The sequence below is a fragment of the Monodon monoceros genome, unplaced genomic scaffold (assembly GCF_005190385.1).
Source record: "Monodon monoceros isolate NGI ecotype Baffin Bay Population unplaced genomic scaffold, NGI_Narwhal_1 Super_Scaffold_20, whole genome shotgun sequence".
NCBI lineage: Eukaryota > Metazoa > Chordata > Mammalia > Artiodactyla > Monodontidae > Monodon > Monodon monoceros.
In genome coordinates this window covers 245,623-266,158 of record NW_021703777.1, presented here as the reverse complement: position 1 = coordinate 266,158, position 20,536 = coordinate 245,623, and the positions used below count along the sequence as shown (strand labels likewise).

At 44.1% G+C, this 20,536-nt stretch overlaps 1 protein-coding gene across 4 annotated transcripts in view; it reads right to left on the bottom strand.

The window, feature by feature from the left end:
- The window catches only part of GUCY1A1 (guanylate cyclase 1 soluble subunit alpha 1), a 58,474-nt gene that overhangs the window by 33,619 nt on the left and 4,319 nt on the right, over nt 1–20,536 (bottom strand). Inside the window, exon 1 of one of the 4 annotated variants that reach the window (XM_029235729.1) lies at nt 7,382–7,422. The exons of the other annotated variants lie outside the window; for them this stretch is intronic. The gene's annotated coding sequence lies outside the window, so the exon portion shown is untranslated. Of the gene's footprint in view, nt 1–7,381; nt 7,423–20,536 lie in introns of those variants that run through there. 4 annotated transcript variants of the gene reach the window in all.

The window sequence follows — 20,536 nt, the reverse complement described above, 5'->3', positions numbered from 1 at the left end:
TTTTTTTTGTAACTCCTAATTTATCCCTCCCCCACCCCTTTTCTCCTTTGGTAACCCAAGTCTGTTCTCTATGTCTGTGAGTCTGTATCTGCTTTGTAAAGAAGTTCATTTGTACCGTATTTTCGATTCCACATATTAGCAATATCACGTGGCATTTGTCTTTGTCTGTCTGACTTACTTCACTCAGTATGATAATCTCTAGGTCCATCCATGTTGCTGCAAATGGCATCATTCCGTTCTTTTTATGGCTGAGTGATATCCCATTACATATTCGTACCACACCTTCTCTATCCATTCCTCTGTCGATGGATAATTAGGTGGCTTCCATGGCCCGGTTACCGTAAAGACTGCTGCTGCAAACACGGGGGTGCGTGTGTCTTTTTGATTTACGGTTTTCTCCAGATAGATGCCCAGGAGTGGGATTGCTGGGTCATAACAGCAACTCTGTTTTTAGTTTTAAAGGCATCTCCATACCGTTCTCCACAGTAGCTGCACCGATCTACACTCCCACAAGCAACGTAGGAGGGCTTCCTTTAGGAAAACTCCTCCTGACACGACAGTTCCCAGTGTGATGTGTGCTATTAAAGGACAGGCACACTGCGATCCAGGACGGACACGAGGGATCCAAACCCAGTCCCAGCAGGAAGAGACCGCGAGCTGAACGGGGGCCACGAGCCAGGTGAAGAGAGCCCCAGAGAGAACAGCGCGCTTGGAGGCCAGGACGGACCCAGTCACGTTCCAGGAACTGAACCAATCCCAGCCCGGCTGGAGCAAGCGGTCGGGGAGCTCCCGGGGAGGCCAGGACGGTCCAGACCCGAGCGTGTCATCCACGCTGCGTAAGCCACCGCTCTCTTCTGAGGGCAATCAGCCGAGTGACTGAGAGGTGAGATCGGGATCATATTTTTAAAAGATTATCTGAAACGCAGGATGAGGGCTGCATCAGAGTTGGGCAGGCAGCTGATCTGGGTGGGATTACGGAGACACCCTGAGGATAAAAAGTGGATCAACCCCTGCAGTGTTTCAGAGACAGAACCCACAGGCTGTGTCTCCTGGGGGGACGTGGCGATGAAGGGAAGGGAGCCCACAGTCCCCGGACTCACCTTCTCAATACCCCAGCCCCGCGGAGGGGAGACCAGGGTCCAGGGACGGCCACCAAAACGGTCCGCAGTTCACTTCGCAGGATTTGGTCATTAGGCCATCACTAAGCCCAGATGTGCAGTTTTCAATATTGCATAACCCCTCGTGGGAGCTGGATGCTTCAACTCTCCTACTGAAACCCCCTTTAGGGAAGCAATTCTTCCTTCTTCAAAAGCCCAGATGTGGGCAAGCTGACTGCCCTTCAGATTCCAGGCCAGGGACTCACCTCCCGGTGCAAGGCGTCTCTAGCGCTCTGCAAGAGTAGAGGTTGCTTTTCTTAAATATTTTTGTTCCTAAGAGCCAGTACTGGTCACCCTCCCCCAAACTAAGAGGTCAACTCTAAAGTCCACGGCGACCTCAGCTCTGGGGACCCAAAATTCCAGCATCCCCCGCTGGAAACAACTGTCTCACTAAAGCTACACTACGGGACGCAACTTATCTTTAACACACTACATTAATCCTTTCTTGAAAATAAGGTGGCTGTGATCCATACCTTTCTTATTGCATTCAGCAGGCAATTCAGTGACAAGTTTGAAGTAAGAGCGAAGTTTAGTGCACTCTAGAGTAGGGAGGTTTTTAACTCTAAGAATGATCATTTTTTGATTCTCAATTGTTACAGCAAAATGTCTACAGGATGCTTCATAACTAATTAAAGAGTGAAACCTTTGGGACTATAAATCCTAAATGTCTGTGCTTTTAAGGATCGCCACTGAAATCTGAATGCGCGAGTTACTACCCTTCAAATTAAATATCATTCCCACTTACGGCAGGTCATGAGGAAATCGGATCAACACTCCGAAATTTTGTTCCTCTAACACATGAAATAACCTCCAGCTATTCCTCTAATCCCTATCATAGTTATACTGCTCAAACAGTTCCTTACAAAGACATAGTCACATAAAAATACATTTACAGGGGCTCCCCTGGTGGCCCAGTGGTTAAGAATCCGCCTGCCAACGCAGGGCACACGGGTTCAAGCCCTGGTCTGGGAAGATCCCACATGCCGCGGAGCGACTAAGCCCGTGCGCCACAACTACTGAGCCTGCACTCTAGAGCAACAAGAGAAGCCACCGCAATGAGAAGCCCACGCACGGCAACGAAGAGTAGTCCCCTCTCTGCGCAACTAGAGAAAGCCCGTGCACAGCAACGAAGACCCAATGCAGCCAAAAATAAATAAATAAATTAAATTAAATTAAAAAAAAAAAACATTTACAGAAAATATAGTGATTATTATAAAAAGGGTTAAGGGAGACGAGTAAGGCCTTTTTACTCTATAAAAAGCCATCTTGTTTTCATCTATTTGCAGATAAACAGTTTATTTCTGTATTGTGGTTTGGCTCATACTAATAAATAGGGGAATAATGTCAGCGTAAAGCAGCGGTCACATTTGAAGACGCCCACCCACCCCTGCAGGTCCCCTCAGCTCAGTCTGAACACACGCCCTGTCTTGGAAAAACCTGTTACAGAGTTTCCTTTATTGGTTCCTTGTCTCTATAGCTCAGCAGGCTCTGTGCTTTCCTATAATATAGTCCCTTCCAATCAAGCTACCTTTTTTCCCTTAGATCAGTCCTATAATTACTGTCGCGCGGTATTCATCAGAATTCAGCTTGTCTTTTAAACTAAGCTTGTATATTTGTTAGGACTGTTATAGCTTTTGTTAGTGTCCATAAGTGCTGACTGGTTTCACCCCAACATATTTTCTTCCCATAAATCCTTTCATTTTTAGTGCGTAGTTTTGCAACACACAGTTTTTTAGGAAGTTATGTTGTATAAGAAGTGCCTTAATTCTCACCAATGTTTGATTTAAATTTACAAGTAAGGCGGGAATTCCCTGGTGGTCCAGTGGGTAGAACTTGGCACTTTTACTGCCCAGGGCCCAGGTTCAATCCCTGGTTGGGAAACTAAGATCCCCCAAGCTGTGCAGCCAAAAAAATAAAATAAAATAAAATAACAGGTAAGTTGAAAAGCCTACTTAACTACACGGGAGAAAACCCAATAAAGTCACATTCTCTAAGACTCTACAGATCTCGTTATGACTTAGGTAGTAAACCCCGATGAAACTTTCCAAATGGACCCCATGTGAGGAGCTGAGTGAGGCTCCGGGACCAGAGGCTCTGCCTTTGCCTCTTCCTCTACCCTTTACCAGCTCTGTGACGTGAGTCAAGTTCTTAGCCTAACTTCACCTCCACTTTCTCCATGTGGAAATAGGGATCCTAATAACAACTATTTCATCCACGTGTTGTGAAGGTAAACATATAAAGTACTTAGGAAAGCACCTAGCACAGTATGTGCTGAATAAATGTCAACCAGCACATTTCCTTCTCAGCAGTAGTGTGACACTGAACCATTTTCTTAACTTCACTGAGCTTCTGTTACCTCACCGGTAAAATGGTATGAAACAGGGATATACGAGGGATCAGAGAAAATATATGTAAAGGCCTTCCACAGAACAATCACACTCACAGAAGGTCACTAAATAAACGATTGACAAGTGTATTCTATCTTCTCAGAAAGACAGGTAATATTTTCAAGCTATGACATTTTTTCTCTTCACTTTTCAAAGCCAAGGGAACTCTGATTTATATCAGGTGCTTGGTGTCCCACAAATATAAAAACATTCTCCACTTGAAGAACACGACTGCATACCAAGAAGGTTGTTATCTATGTCAATAAGTTAGGGCTCCTTTCATTGAATTACCAAATAGTAGTTTACAGCACAGCCCAGGGCACTAAGATGCCATTTCGGTTTCATCTTATGTAATTCTATCAGCTAATAAGTTGCATGCCAAAGTTCTTTAATAAAATATTAGAATAAACATTGAAGAACTATGCTAGATTTTAAATCTCTTTTTCCACTCATTAAACCAAACTCGTTATATCAATCGAGCAAATATTATGTCATTGGAGTGCATACTATTTTCAATAAATACACATTATTCCCAATGTGGAAATTTTTTAAACAAAATAAACTCATAACAACCAAGGTAAAATAGAAATTCCATGGTATCTGATTTTCTTTTCCTAGAAGTACATTCTGGGATTGACTGTCATATCTGTGGAGCATCTGATTTAACATTTTGAACAACGAGGAGGCATTAAGGTGGCTTCTCCTTGATGGGAAGGAAGGGTGACCCTACGAGCACAGAATTCACTCTATGGTGGAAGCAAGTCAAATCATCTGGGCTCTAACCTGTCATATTTGGAAGGAAGATTATGGAAGAAGACACAACAATGACTCTGGATTCTTCTAATCCAGCCCTTGGAACTTTTCCCAAGATCCTTGAGAAGAAAGACCACAAACTAACAGAGTCATAAAAACTTAAGATCTGTGAGCATTGCTGGAGACAGAACCTTCCCAGCCTCACCAAGAACAAATCAATCAAGGCGCGTACGCCTGGCCACACAGGCACCAACAAAGAGAAAACCAAGGAGACCCGAAGAAATGCATGGCAATGGAGGCGCGGGTGGTGAGCCAACGGGAGGGTCAGACGAAGCTAAGCCAGCCCTGAGCAGCCCACTGGGCACTCATGGGGTCGGCCTGTGGGTCAGGTCCAGCCTACTGCCTGGTTTCATCCAGCCTTTGCGCTAAGAATGGTCTTCACATTATGTAATGGAGGCAAGCCAAAAGAACGTCTCATGATGACCGAGCACGAAATGAAATTCAAATTGCAGTGTCCACAAATACAGCTTCACTGGAACACAGCCATGTTGTGCCATAATAAGAAACATAGTTGGTCTCTGCCCACTCTCGCCCTTTTCTGCTTCCTGGCTCGCAGCTCCGCAAACCCTTGGAATCTCCAGAGGGATGGCGTTTTTTACGCAAACCAGGTAGCTGGTGGCTGGAGGCCCCTGGGCGGCCTAGGACGGGGCCTCCTTGCCAGGGAAGCCTACCTGAGATTAGAAGGTTGGAACTTTGCATCCCTCCCAGATCTCTTGGGGGCGGGCAGGGGGGTTGGAGGTTGCGTTAATCACTAATGGGCAATGAGTTAATCAATCATGCCTACATAACGAAGCCTCCGCAGAAAACTCCAAGCGCAGGGGCGAGCTCTGGGCTGGGGAACACGTGGAGGTGTAGAAGGATGATGCGCCCAGAGCTCACGGAAGCTCCGGGTCCTTCCCCACGCCTGCCCTGTGCATCTCTTCCATCTGGCCGCTCTTGAATTGTATCCGTTTATAATCACCGGGTAATATAGTAAGCAAGCTGCTTCCTGAATTCTGTGAGCTCCTCTAGCATAATATGGACCTCAAGGGGTGGGCCGTGGGAAGCTTCCATTTAGAGGTGGTTGTGGCATGAATTTGAGATTAGGCTCTGAAGTCGGGGCAGCCTTGTGGGGCTGAGCCCTTAATTAGTCTATGGGATATGGTCTCAGAACTGAATGAAACTGTAGGACACCCAGATGGCATCGGGAATTTCCTGGGGAGGAAACACACACAGTTGCTGTCGGAAGTGAAGTACTGATGAAAGAAGGAAGACGGGGCTTTTCAATGTTTACAAGCTCATCCATTTACCTGTGGCCTAAGGCTGCTGCTTTGGAACAACAGTGGCGGAGCTGAGTAATTGCGACAGAGACCCCAAGGCCAGCAAAGCCTAAAATATTTACTGTCTGGTCCTTTACAGATTCCGTTTGCTGACCTTATAAGACATCATATACATTATCTCATCGAATCTTCACAACCATCTGACAGGGAGCAAGTGTGTATATGTTACACAAGAAGAATCTAAAATGTAGATTAAGGAACTTGTGCTTGGTCATTGCTAGTGAGTGGCAGAAACAGGAGGTGAACCCAGGCCCATCTGGTTATAAAGCCAATGCTCTGGGGTGACTTTGAAAAATGGGGGACTTTTATATACCATAGTGATTATTACTCAAATTGTTCTGGCAGTACATACAGTCGGGGAAAACAAAGGTTAAATTTATCTGCTAAAATGGAAGGTCAGACTTTTGGGCCTGGGACCGAGGGAATGAAGACATCCCAGAAACGCAGGTGGGAGGGGCCCTCTTGGGACCCCCGTGAACTCTAAGGAGACCCCGTTGTGCAAAATTTCACTTTGAGCCTCTTTGGTTTTAGGAATCAAAGTAGAATCAGAAGACAACTAGAGGGGCTTCCCTGGTGGCGCAGTGGTTAAGAATCCACCTGCCAATGCAGGGGACACGGGTTCGAGCCCTGGTCTGGGAAGATCCCACGTGCTGCGGAGCAACTAAGCCTGTGCGCCACAACTTCTGAGCCTGCACTCTAGAGCCTGCGAGCCACATACTACTGGAGCCCGTGAGCCACAACTACTGAAGCCCGCGAGCCACAACTACTGAGCCCGTGAGCCACAACTACTGAGCCCGTGAGCCACAACTACTGAAGCCCGCGCGCCTACAGCCCATGCTCCGCAATGAGAAGCCACCACAGAGAAGCCCGCGCACCGCAATGAAGACCCAACGCAGCCAAAAATAAATTTATAAAAAAAAAAGACAACTAGAAAGACTGTGGTTGTCTCTGACACACTTAAAGCATCTTTATTGTAAAGGAGAGGAATAAATTATGGGAAAGTATATTTTTCTGAGAAATTTTCCTTTAAAATCCTAGGGAAAAGGCTAATAACGGTGAAAAAAACCAGAGCCGGATTAGAGTAATGTTGACACAGAAGAGAGTTAGATTTTTTGAGTTAGATCTTCCCTCTTCCGTGATTCACCCAAAGCTCCCGTCCTGGAGACCTCGGGCCGGCGGAGAGACGTTTCTCTGGCAGCTCCGGGGGAGTGGGGTACACAGGCCACTGACTGGTTAGAGGCTGCCGGGCAGTCACGGGCCTTCTAGAGTTTTCCGTTCAGCTCTTTCTGATTCTTGAGACAGAAAATGGTCTTCTGTCACTGACACTGAGACACGGTCCTTGAAGCTTATGCTGGAACCAGGCCAGCCGAAGAAATGCAGCAAATTCCAACAGAAATTCACTTCTTTCTGAGTTCCTACATTAGGATCAGTTCAGAAGAAATCATTACCAGAAATGACACCTGGCTTCTGAACACGGATTTGCAGGTGTGTGTCTGGACACCCCAAGGGGCATGTTGAGAGAGCAAGTTCTTTCCCATTAAACCCAAAACCACGACTACATTGTTTTAAGGCCTTCTCATCTCTGACCAACTGAAAACAGAGAGGGTCGGAAGAAACTTTCCTGTTCACAGCGAACACAAACCATGTGTCTCCTGCATTTCAGTATCTTTTACACAAAAGTCAACATAAGGACACAGGCACTTACATGATACAAGTTCAGAACTTGAGGAGACCTTAGAGGCTGTTAACTGCAGTCCTTCCCACTCGCAGATGGCGGAACAGAAATCCAGATTCTCGTGACTTGGCCCAAACCCCAAAGCTCCTGAGGGACAGAGGTCGCTCAGCAGCTGAGGCCACGTGATCACTCCACACACTCTGGTCACCTCCTCAACTGAAAGGCAGAGAAGCCCCCTCCATCTTGGAGGCCCCGCAATGGCTGTGATGCTTCGAGAACACTTCCACGCTCCGGCCTCTGAGTTCGAGTCCCACACCTGTTGATCTGAGAGTTACCACACGTGCTCCACTTTAGTCCAGTCGGAGGGTCACCCGTGCTCTTCACCTCGCACCAGCACCAATACTCGCTGCTATGCTGGCTTGGCTGTCTACAGTTTCTGAAACATTTCCCCAGGCTCTTTTTCACGATTTTCTCATCACCTTTTGCACTTTCTCAAGAAGCTATCTTTAGTCCTTTTTTAATTCTCTAAACATATTTTCTAAATAGCCTGACTTACTCATTACCCTGTCTTTGCCACTTAATTGAAAGTTAAGTATGTTTCCAGCCTTAATCTAACTAGCCAACGCAGATCACAATTTATCTAACTTTAGGCTCCTAGTAAGTTAATTTTATGCTGAAATTAAAAGACAGGACTACCGGCTTGGAGTCATCTGGTATAAACATGGATGGGATACAGATATATTAAGTCCTTACTATATGGTTCACTCAGTCTTTTCCCTTTATTTTCCCTGGATCCTTCTGTACGTGCAGCACAAATACACATATGTAAGCAACACATAACTGGAGAAGAAATCATTTGCAGAAAGTTTTCCTACGTGTTTTCCTTTTCTATCTTATTATTTTGTATGAGCTGTCCTATTCGTTTTTACTATTTTTGTACAATTATTTTCCTTTTCTTTTTTATCACTTTCATTATTTTATTATTTAATGTTTACGTTTTTTGGAAAGGAAGAATCTCACTACACATAGAAATGCATGAAATTCATTGAGCTCATTTGAAAATGACAAGAGATTGGACGTGAAGCCATGAGCGAAAGGGCACGCCATGGAGGAAGTACAGCGAGGTGAACGGGGCGGGGGGAATGCAGGAAGTTGTGGGAAAGGCAGGAAAGGGTGGTGCTAGAGATACTACAAAATTAAAGTTGGCATCAGTGGCAAATGACTAGGTCTGAGAAGCGGGATGACTCAGGTTCTGTCTGGAAGGATGTTGGGCCATTGACAGAAAGAGGCCCCAGCAGCCAGTTTGACAAAGGGATGGTCAGCTGTGCTTTGTACACGTGCACCTTGAATTCTTAGCGGGACATCTGGGTAGAGATGCACCTGAAAATTGAAGTCTTTAAGGAGTGTAAAACAGATTAGAGATATGAATCTGTGGTCCTCTAGATAGAGGAAGCCATTTAAATCGGGACTTTAACTCAAACCGTTCAATGTCAAAGGGCCACAAAAGAGAGATAAGACGGCCACATGGATGACTGGGGAATATTTGTACTTAAGAATTGAAGAAGGATGTTAGGACTCAGATGGAGAAGCAGAGATCAGAAAAGTATGCTGAGAATGAAAAAGAAGAGGACACACGTTCAAACAGAGGGGTTTGTTGGGAGACCGAAGAGGGTCGGGGGGTGTGGTGGTCAGCCAGGCCTGCTGTAACTCAGCACCACAAACTGGGTAACTGGGTGCCCGCGACAACCTTAACACGTCTTCTCAGGTTCTTCAGGCTGGAAGTCAATGGCAGGGTGTTAGCATGGGCGAGTTTTGGTGAAAGCTGGCTTTGTGGCTTGCAGATGTCTACCTTGTCACATGGAGGGGGGCAAGAGAGAAGAAAGAGAGAGAGAGAGACAGAGAGAGAGAGAGAGAGAGAGAGAGAGAGAGAGAGAGACAGAGGGAGAGGGAGAGGGAGAGGGAGAGGGAGAGAGACGCGATAGTTCTCAGGTATCTCTTCTTAAAAGGGCACTTAATCCCATCATGAAGTCCTGTAACAGGGAAGAACAAATCTGACTCCGCGTTGGAGCTGCTTCTTTTACTTTAACCTTTGTGTTCTGTTGCTTTTTGCTACAAGTTAATCACTATAATCAAGTTGCCTATAAGCTTAAATTATCCATAATGGCCCATCTCTGGGAACCCGGCCTCCCAGGTCATGAGCATTAAGCTAAAATAACTTTGTTCAGCTCACAGGAAACACCCTGACCAGGCCCACCTGTGAACGTCTGCAGCAAGGAAGAAATTCGTACATCCCCTCCGGAGTCTGAAGCGGTATTACACCTTTTTCATTGTACTTTACCTCCTCACCTCCCTCTCCTTGTTCTATGAAAGAAACTAGCATCCAAACCTGGTTAAGATGCTTCTTGAGGACCCTAGTCCACCATCCTCTCGGTCTGCAGGCTTTCCGAATAAAGTCCCTATCGCCTGCGTCCACACCGCGTCTTTCGATGTATTGTCCCGTTGTGTGGCGAACGGAGCGAGCTTGGACTCGGCAACATCCCCACCCTCACCTAAACCTAATACTAGCCAGTAAACATCTCCTTATGTCCAATAATATTAGTCATGAGACAAAAATCCATTCGAATGTCTAAAGTTTAGAAGTCTGACAATGCCAAGAGCTGATGCTGACGCGGAATAACGGGAATGTTTCGTAAACTGCTGGTGGGAAAGTAAAAAGGAGCAAACCACTTCGGAAAGCAGTTTGGTGGTTTCTTAAAAGGTTGAACACACCCTATCATACCACCCAGCTATTCCATTTCTAGGTATTTACTCATGAGAAAGGTAAACACATATACAAACAAAGACTTGAACACAGACATTCATGAAGCAGGTTTACTTGTAACGATCAAAAACTGGAAACAACTGAAATGTCTTCGATCACGTGAATGAATAAGATGTTGTATAGCCATATGTGCAAAGGACTGTTATCCAGCAGAAACATGCAACAAAGAAGATAAATCTCAAAATCATTATCTGAGTGATGGGACTGCACACACAAGAGTCCACACTGTAACAGTACTTTGTATAAAATCAAGACACTGCAAGCAAACCCGGACTTACAGACAGCAGATCAACGATTGCCTGGAGATAGAGGAGGGGTGCTGATTGGAAAAGGACACAAGAACTTGTTTAGGGGTGACGGAAACGACTTCTATCTTGATTGTGGTGACAGGTTAACGGGTGTCTACACCTGTCAAATCTTATCCAACTGTATATTTTTTGTATTTGAGGTTTATTTTAAGTGTCATACCTTAGCCAGGTCATTAAAACAAAATAAAACAAAACAACTCAGTGGAGGACTAAAAGAAACTAAATGAACTAAATTCCAAAATAAATAAATAAGAAGCCATGGAAGAGATGAGACCTGGGCTATTTTCATCCCAGATCAAGTGGTGGAAGGTGGGAGAATCTCCCACAGGCCGGGGTCAAGAGTGGCTGGTTAAATGTCTATCAGACTTTTAGCTGCTGGAGGAGAGATTAGATCACCAAGGACCCCGAAGCTAAGATGGGCTGGTCCTCCACACTCGCAGCCTAATATGTGTATGTGGTACATGACACACACACCTCATAGATGACATGAGAAGAGGAAGAAAAATGTGACCCACGGTCAAGAGAAAACAGTCAACAGAAAGAGACCAAGAAATGGCCCAGATGTTGTTACCAGACAGGAACTTTAAAACACCCATGATAAACATATTAAAGAATCCAGTGGCCTAGTTGAATAGCAGGCATAAATAGGGAGTTTCCATTAAGAAACCGAACATAAAGAAAAAGAAGCAATCGGAAATGCTAAAAATGAAAAATCACAGCAAGGGAAATAAAGAATTCCATTTAACATCAGAGGAAAGGATCAGTGAACATGAAGTTAGGTTAACAGAAATAACTCCAACAAAAACACAAAGAGAATAAAGAGTGATAAAATAGAAAAGCATCTGAAATCTGTAGAACAATATCTAAAGGTCTAACATACATGTATCTAGAGTCCAGGGGAAAAAAGAGAGGAAATGGAAGCAGAAAAATAGTTGAACAAATAACGTCTGGGAAGATTCCATATTTGATGATAGCATCAAACACAGATCCAAGAAGTTCATTAAACCCCACACATGATAAATACAAAGAAAACTACACCTAGGCATAATGTTATCAAACCTCTGAAATTCAAAGATAAAAAGAAAACTTTAAAAAAACATCCAGAGGTGAAAAAAAGAAATAGAATAAACACGAAGTAAACGATTTTTACTTACTTTTCTCCAGAATAGAGAATAGCAGATAATGCAAAAAAATGTATGGGCTGAAAGACCTTAAATTATAAATGCAACAAAATATTCTTCAAGTTAATATGAAAAAAAAGGAGTTTCCTAAACATTACAGTCATAACTTTGGTGGAGAATTTAGATACTTTAACTGAATTTCTATCATTTGTATTAAATGTATTAATTTTTTTCTGGTTTTATGTGTTTTATTTGGAAGTTCATAGATCATCAAAACCTAACTCTAAAGCTCATAATGCTATAGAGTCTAATCTATTTTAAAAACAAATGCTACTGATTATATGTAAAATCATATACAAACCAACAGAAAAACTTATATGTAAGCCATTAAGGTGGTAAAGCATAGGTTTTTTTTTAAATTAATTAATTTATTTTTATTTATTTATTTTTGCTGCGTTGGGTCTTTATTGCTGCATGCTGGCTTTCTCTAGTTGCGGCAAGCGAGGGCTACTCTTCGTTGTGGTGCGTGGGCTTCTCATTGCGGTGGCTTCTCCTGTTGTGGAGCATGGGCTCTGGGCTCATGGGCTTCAGTAGTTGCGGCACGTGGGCTCAGTAGTTGTGGCTTGCGGGCTCTAGAGTTCAGGCTCAGCATCTGTGGCGCACGGGCTTAGTTGCTCCGCGGCATGTGGGAACTTCCTGGACCAGAGCTTGAACCCGTGTCCCCTGCATTGGCAGGCGGATTCTTAACCACTGAGCCACCAGGGAAGTCCTAAAGCATAGTTTTTAGAGGATGGACCCTGCCTGGCTAAAAAGACTGGTTCCACCACTAATTCAATGTATGACATTTAGGCAAATTATTTTTCTACTCTTGACTTTGTTTCCTCACCTTAAATTAAATGATAAAGGTAGAACATTCTCAAGGGTTTCAAGAAAGGTAATTGCGTTTTAACAAGGCTTGGAATATAGTATGTACTTAATGAATGTTGACTATTATGACCCGAAATTAGGTTTACATTAGCCCCTTGATGCTACTTTGTTCAAGGCTTGGTTAACAAAGCAGTAGTTGTCAAAGGGCTCCAAGTTCTGCGCACCCTGGGGTGCCCTGAGAGCCTCTCCTAGAAGGTGCAAGGTCAGAACTGCTTTCATAACAGCACTGGGATACCATGTGTCCTTTCCATCCTCATTCTCTCTCAAGTACACAGCGCAGCTTTCTGGAAGTTAACATGACATCTACAAGGTCATCATTATGCAGCTAATGAAATGCATGCCCCTGTAGATTTTTCTACCGTAGTAGGTTTAGGGTATGAATGTGTATATTCAGGTATTAACCCCGTTTGTTCGCCGAACTTCTACTGTGGCCTTTCTACCTTTCATTCGTTATACTTGCTCTGATCTCTGTAACCTCATTATTGCCCCAAAAATCATTATTTTGAAATTCCCAAGTTCTTCTTACATCTACATGTAAACACAAGAAGTAACTACACCTTGGGATTTTGTTTTGCAGTGATACTATATTAGCTTTTCTAAAGTTAAAAATTTTATTTTAACAGTTATTATTTTAGAATTCAATAATACTTATTCTAATGTAAAGAAAAAATTATTTATACTTTTCCTTTACTTAAAGACAGATTTTTTTGCTTAAAAAGAGGGAACTGGAAAATTTCCTCAACCCACAGCTGCACCACGTACACCTGCCATGGTAGCCTGACAGCTTCCCAGTACCGATGAGATCCGTGGTGATGTTAATTAGTGTAATTATTTTGATACTGCATAATGTATAATGTAAAGTTTGTCAACATTTGGAAGACCTGCAAAACAAGGGGAACCAGTATTTTCCAGTGACCATGATGTTCCAAATTCATGCGGGAATAAAGGCTCCATTCACAGAACAATGGATTTTAATGGTTTCAGAGCCCATGTGGCAAGTAACCTTTATGAAATGATCACTTCTCAAATTTTGAATTTTTTATACCAAAAGAATATCTACAGTTGTCTTAAAACATATTAAACCCCTCCTCCCTTTTCAACTATGCATTAGTGTAAGGCTGGGTTTTTTCATACTTCCACTAGAGCAACCTGAGTGTGTTAAATATAGAAAACATATTCCTTTTCACTTCAAACGATTGTATATTGACTGTGGGTTCTTTTACCAAATGCATAGTTACTGCTCACAGATGTTAAACTTTAAGTTTCAATCTCACTAACCGTGTGGACACACCACCACTTTACCTTCACATTACACTGCTCTCCATCCGGGAGCGCACACTTCTCTCCGACGCCGGACAAGACCATAGCTTTCTCCTTGAAAGCTGATATTCTGCTCTGGACTCCATCACAGATGCTTTCTTTAAGACCTTTCTTTCTAATTATTCTACCTATGTAAAATCTTTAATCTTTCTGTCTACCTGAATTCCTGAATTTACCCATCCATCCAACCATTCGTTTATTCATTTGTTCATACATCCTGCAAATTATTTATTAAGCACCTATTACTACATTCTAAGGGATGAGGTTTCAGGAATTAAAAACAAAAACAAACAAATACAAAGAAGCCAACATTAAACCCTAAAGGAGGGTCTCATGTAGGGGTTGGTGGGTGAACAGGATAAAAACACACAAATTCAGTGAAGTGTGAACTACCACGACATGTTGTGATGGGGACACAGAAAATCTGCATCAAATGCTGACACGGTACATTGGTAAGTGCTTCCTCAAATGAATGACTCTGAAGCTGAGCCTTGTTGAATGAGTAAGAAATAACAAGGCATAACAAACAAGAAAAGCTATTCCAAGGAGCAGAAAAGTAGGCGCAAAAGAGAAAGACAAAACAAGAAAGAGTTTGGTGACAAACTGCAGCTGTGACAACATGGCTGTGACACAGTATTCTAGTAGGAGGGTGACTGAGACATGGGAGCAGAGTTAGAGGTGAAGTGCGGCCGTCAGATCACCCAGTGGGAGCTGTGAGCGCTGCGTCGTTTCTACACCACTTTACACGCGTGTGACACGCAGCACGCAGCACCTCTTCTCGGTACTCAAGCAGTGACCAACGCTCATTTGTCAAAGACAGCTAATGCAGACAACCACAGCCAAACGCCATTTTACTGTGTGTAAAACAGACTGACGGCACACAGCTCCCAACACCCACTGTGCACTGAAACAGAGCCAGGACTAAGACAGGAATAACTAAACAGATTTTACTCCAGTTGGATTTAGACAGATGATCAAGGCTGGTGAGCAAAAATGTTCTAACCATCCCCAGCTAAGATGTTTCTTCACCAGCGACGAAGGAGACTAACAGGGAAGAAAACGTGCGAACAAACAGCCCTTCCCAGGGCTCCCCCGGGCCTCCTCGCTATTTACGCGCCCTGCTGCCCAAGGCACCCGACTCACCTGCCTTTCTTAAGCCCCACATGCGACGTCTACCACTTTCCTTTTTCTCTTGACTTTGAAAGTCTATATTCAGGAAACCATGGTCTTGATTGAAGGCAGAAGGCAACATAATCAAAGTGACGTCTGCTCTTGGACAAACAAGCTTGTGCTGCTTTTCTGGATAAAACAGTTCCCCGTGGCCTCCAGAGATACACTCCACGGGAGCGCATCAATCCAACTGAGCTGGCCACAGGGCAGGGCCGATGGGAGAGAAACCTTTGTGGGGTGTGGCCTCACGATACCTGTGGTACACAACCTTCTTGCTCCTGGCCAAGCCAGCAGGTGAGCTGCAGGTGACAACCCAGCCTAAGTCAGAATAAAGTCTTCGAGCTTCAGAGGGCGCGGGGAAAGAGAAGCATCAGAAGAGAGCAGCTTCACTTAGGACGGCCTGCTGTGCAACAGGCCCTGCCAAGGACCTGCCAAGGTTCCACCGGGAACCTTTTTCAGCGTAAGATGGCACAACAAGAGCTTAAGAATATTACTCTAAACCGTCCCCACAGAAAAGATCCACAATAGAGGCTGTGGCATACTGTTACTTGGAGTAGAGACGAACAAAGAAGAATGTTAGTCATTAGTGACTGCAAATATTTTAAGACATTGAAAAGTGAAATTTTACCCACAGTTTGCACTGGGAGGATTGCCTGTTGCTAAGCACATTTGGAAACGTACAGCGTTGATCCAGCATAAGAATCTCTTGCCTCAAATCTTGACCTATCAGGTCTCGACTATGTGACTGTGTTTATCCAAGTATCTTCCACGTTACATTCGTAATCTTCTAAATTCTGAGTTAACCCATATTGATTCAGTTTTATATTCACCAATACACAACTTAAAAGTTCATATTATACTAGTGAAACGTTGAAATTCTTTGTCCTATGTTGAATTAAGTTAATCATATGAGCCATGTATCATTTAACTACTTGTAATAGAGGATATCTGAAGCTGCAAAATGAATGAGAAGAAGCAGCTAGCAATTTCAGTGCGTTCATATAAAATTAGACTAGTAACATAACCAAACTCCTCTAATAAAAATATGCATTATTAAAGTCCTAGGGTTTGTCACCCTCATGGATGGAAACACCTGATGCAATGTGAGGACTCAAACAATTTCCCTAAGTCTACAGATGCATCTAAAACTCTGAAGGGTTGGAATTGACTATGAAGGTCTAATGAAAAGTAATGCATATGCCACACATCCTTTCCCCAAAACTCTAAACAACAAAATGGTTCCGAATCACCTAACAAAGAAAGGTTCAGTGGACATCCTGGTCTAGGTGTCACCTAACCCCTTTTAACCTTAACTCTGTTTATCGGTATTTCCCAGCACTCACTGCTCTGAGATGCTCACTTCACATCACACATTCCGACCGAACGCTCGTGATCCCTGGAGCACTTTTATTACGTGTCTGTGAACAGAATGGGAGCTAAACTGAAATGGCATCTCCTCCCATTGGGGGGAACAGTCAATTCAGCAAGTGATTGCAGCGGAGGATAAGACGGTGAAAGACAAGTACCATGTGACATCGCTTATAGTGGAATCTAGAAAAGTGATGGAAATGAGCTTGTCTACAAAACAGAAACAGACGCACAGACACAGAGAGCAAACTTATGGTTGCCAAAGGGGAAAGGGGTGAGGGATAAACTAAGAGTTTGGGATTCACAGATCCACACTACTGTATATAAAACAGACAATCAACAAGGACCACTGTATAGCACGGGGAACTCTACTCAGTATCTTTTAATAACCTGTAATGGAAAAGAATCTCAAAAAGAGTATACATATATATATATATGCATATATATATATGACTGAATCACTTTGCTGGACACCTGAAACTAACATGACACTGTAAATCAACTATACTTCAATAAAACAATTACAGCCAAGGATAAATAACAGCATAGGGGATGAACAGGGAGGTGCAGGGAAACATAACAATGCCCTCAATTCAGACCCGGAAGAGCGGGGAAAGTTTCTAGGAAGTAGAGCCTAGCTTGAGATATAAAGTCTGAGTAGGTACCGGCCCCTCGAAGACCCAGCAAGGGGCCAGGGAATCCGGAAGAGGTGGGGAGGTGGCCGTGTTTCCCACAAAGGGATGCTGCAGGGTGTGCGGTGAGAAGTGGCACTGCCGGTTCTCCATCCATAGGTTCGTCCCCCCCCCCCACACACACACTCACACCCTCACACAGCCCCTCACACACGCACTGACAATCTCACACCCCCTCACACACACTCACTCATACACTCACACAACTCTCACACACTCACCTTCACACACACCCTCATACACACTCACAGACACACTCACACACCCCTCACACTCACACACACGCACTGACAACCTCACACACACTCTCCTACGCACACACACTCACACACACTCACCTTCACACACCCCCTCATACAAACACCCTCACACAGACGCACACTCACACCCTCACACCCCGCTCTTCCCACTCTTTAAATCCCACAGGTCCTGCAAAGTCCGGCATCGTCATCCTGTTGTCGAACCTCTGCTCAGCGCCGGACCTTCCCTAGAAAGCCTTCCTCAGCATTTCCCTCCTGTGGGACGCTGGCTTTTCAAGTTCTTGAGAAGTTTCTAAAACTGCAGCACAAATATTAAGCTCCTGGTAACGTGCTGACACGTGTAATTCCAAGGCTGTTTCTGGGTGGTTATCTCCACGCACAGACTTTAAGCCCCTTCAGGCAGGAATGTCATAAACTTTGCATCTTCCTCAGTAACACGCATAATCTATAATACACCTCATCCTGAGAGGTACAAAAAAGTGACTAACCTCTGAAAAGTGTGTCATAGAACGTAACGTAAGCTGAAGCTTTCAAAGACTACACATTGAAAACAAATTCTTTTAATTCTTGTTACTACTGCCAGGCACAGCGGTGCTGACGGCGTTTATTAGCTATAGAGGAGAGCACACTGACTGCTGGGGGCGAAGAAATTCAGATGAAGGTGACTGACTGGACCAGCTGGTTTGGCTTCATCTCAGTTCCTCGAGAACGCATCATTATAACGGCAAAAGCAAGATAAAAGTCAAGTAACAAATTTAAGGCCCAAGCCATAGTATGATGTTCAATATCCTAAATGAGTTTAAATCCATTAATTGGGAAAAAAATTCATCACAACGTACTGAAAGCACGTGTGGATGTGATAAGGGAACAGTTACAATCATCTTTTAAAATGTTCCGTGAAGGGAGGGTTGACCCGGAGCAAAGAAGCCAGCCACGGTCTCAATTTTCAAAACAAAGAAGGTGGATTCCAACTTTAGCCTTGAGAGCTAGACACTGATTCCAGGCACGCCTCCCACGAGATTCTTAACATTATTACCTGTAAGCGCCCAAAACGTGAAGTGTTGTTACCTACCAGCTAGGGAGAGGTCAAAGGAACCCATCATTACAAAGGAACCCAGGGCTATTTCTTTTTGTTTTTACAGGGTTACTTCATTGCTATTCTGCAGAAAGTAGAAATGCAGTCCAGCAAGGAACCTGACTGAGTCTGTCACAGAATGCATGCGCCCCGCCCACAGGAAGGAATGTAAACGCTGAGGAAGGAGAGTCGCTTGACTATAACGCTGCCGGAATGGCCTTATAAAGACCACTAATTCGTGGGCTCCTGCAAAGCAAGGGAAGGCGTCTAGGACCCAAAGTCCTGCCCGTTCTCCACTCGGCATAGTTATTGGATGAAGATATTAACTGCATCCTGATCACATCTGCTCATGCCTCTAAATGGGGAAGAATAGCTAATCTGTATCATGGAATCAACAACCAAAAATATCCTGACCTCCTGGAACAACAGGCTAATGAAAGGTGAAGGTTACATTTAATTGCAATAAGTATTTTTTAAAGTCCCAAATCTAGTAGCCAAATGTACACATCGAGGAAAAGAAGGATACTTGCAGAGAAGTATGCAAAAAGATGCCTCATTAAACAGTGCAGTATGGATGCCAAAAATATAGAAGGGGAGAGGACAGATTTGACTTTAGAATGATTTACCATGTGGTACCCAGAGGAGACAGCCAGACAAGTCCAATGATGTTAGTCCGCTCCTGTTTGCTCAGCTCTCAGGACCACACTTTCAGAAAAACAGGAATTCATCCAAAGGAGAAATTCCTTGATGATAATGGGATTCTCGACCTATGCCAATTAAGGACAAGTTGAAGGAAATGAATATTACCATAGAGATCACAGACATATTATATCTCTGTTACGTAGAAAAGATTTCTGTATAAGTACGCTAAGAGGTAAAAATTGGGATACGAATATTATAGAGGCAAATAGTACAGTTCACTATAAGGAAAGAGTTCTTAGGCTCAGAGCAGGTCAAATAAAGGAATGCCTCCCGCGTTCAAGATGAATCTTGATCAACAGCTCGCCTAAATTGATCTTAACATTCTCCTTGAATTTGGAAGTAAGATCATCTGCTAAAAGTGAAAAAATAAAGATAATTTGGACTGGAAAACCTGGAGAACTCTGGAACATGCCTTATGGGGAATTTGATAGAAATTATCCAGGAAAGAATAGAATAACTTCCGAGCAATGTTAACCATCCCTGAAGCTGAAGGTGGAGTGAATCAGGTGCTGGTAGGGCTAGTGGCAAGAGATTAAGGGATGGAGCAGAGCTGACATGGCTGTCCAACGTCAGTGCGCTGAGCAGAGGAAAACCGGAGAAAATCGGGACTGGCCAAGGTGCAGAGTCACAGGACAGGAGGGTGTGTGCGGTGCTGAGTGAGGGGCTTACTGGAAGGACAGGAGGTGGGGTCAGAAAGAGAATATGGAAGGCTCAGCTTTTTCAGCTGGGCAGCCCTGAGTGATGGGAAGGCCCGGAGGGCGGGGAGTGAACACCAGTGGATCCCCAAAGTGAAGCAGCGCAGGCTGAGGTCCTGGGGGTCCAGCGCGAGGATGCTGAATGAAGTTCTCAGCAATGACAGCTGATCAAAGTGTGGGAAGCAAATCCTCTGTTAGCGTAGATTCCCAAGGGAAGTGGAATATTCAGGAAGTCAACAAGCACTGGTCACAGGGAGAGGGTAACACCCGTGAAGGGTGTAAACTTAGAAAGACCAGGGGTAGCTGGGCGATGGTGAAAGGATTAACAGTTAGGAGCAGCTCTGAACAGCCTGCAGGCCCCATGGGAGAAAAGCACAGGCATGCGTGTAGGACCAAGACCACAACAGTCCACGTAGGCTCCTTGCAAAACAGATACTAATCCTGACATGGTATCGTCGAACAGAATACCTACAGCACCAAGGCATCAAAAAACTTAAATCAATAACTAGGAAGACACCCACTATGTGCCAGGTACTGTGAATCCAAGGATGAATACCCTGAGGGAGATCTGAGTTTGGTAGCAATACAGACATCTGAACAGGTGTTTCTTTTGCAACTGAAGTATGTTGATTTACAATGTTGTGTTAGCTTCAGGTGTCCGGCAAAGTGATTCAGATACACACACACACACACACACACACACACACACACACACACACACACACA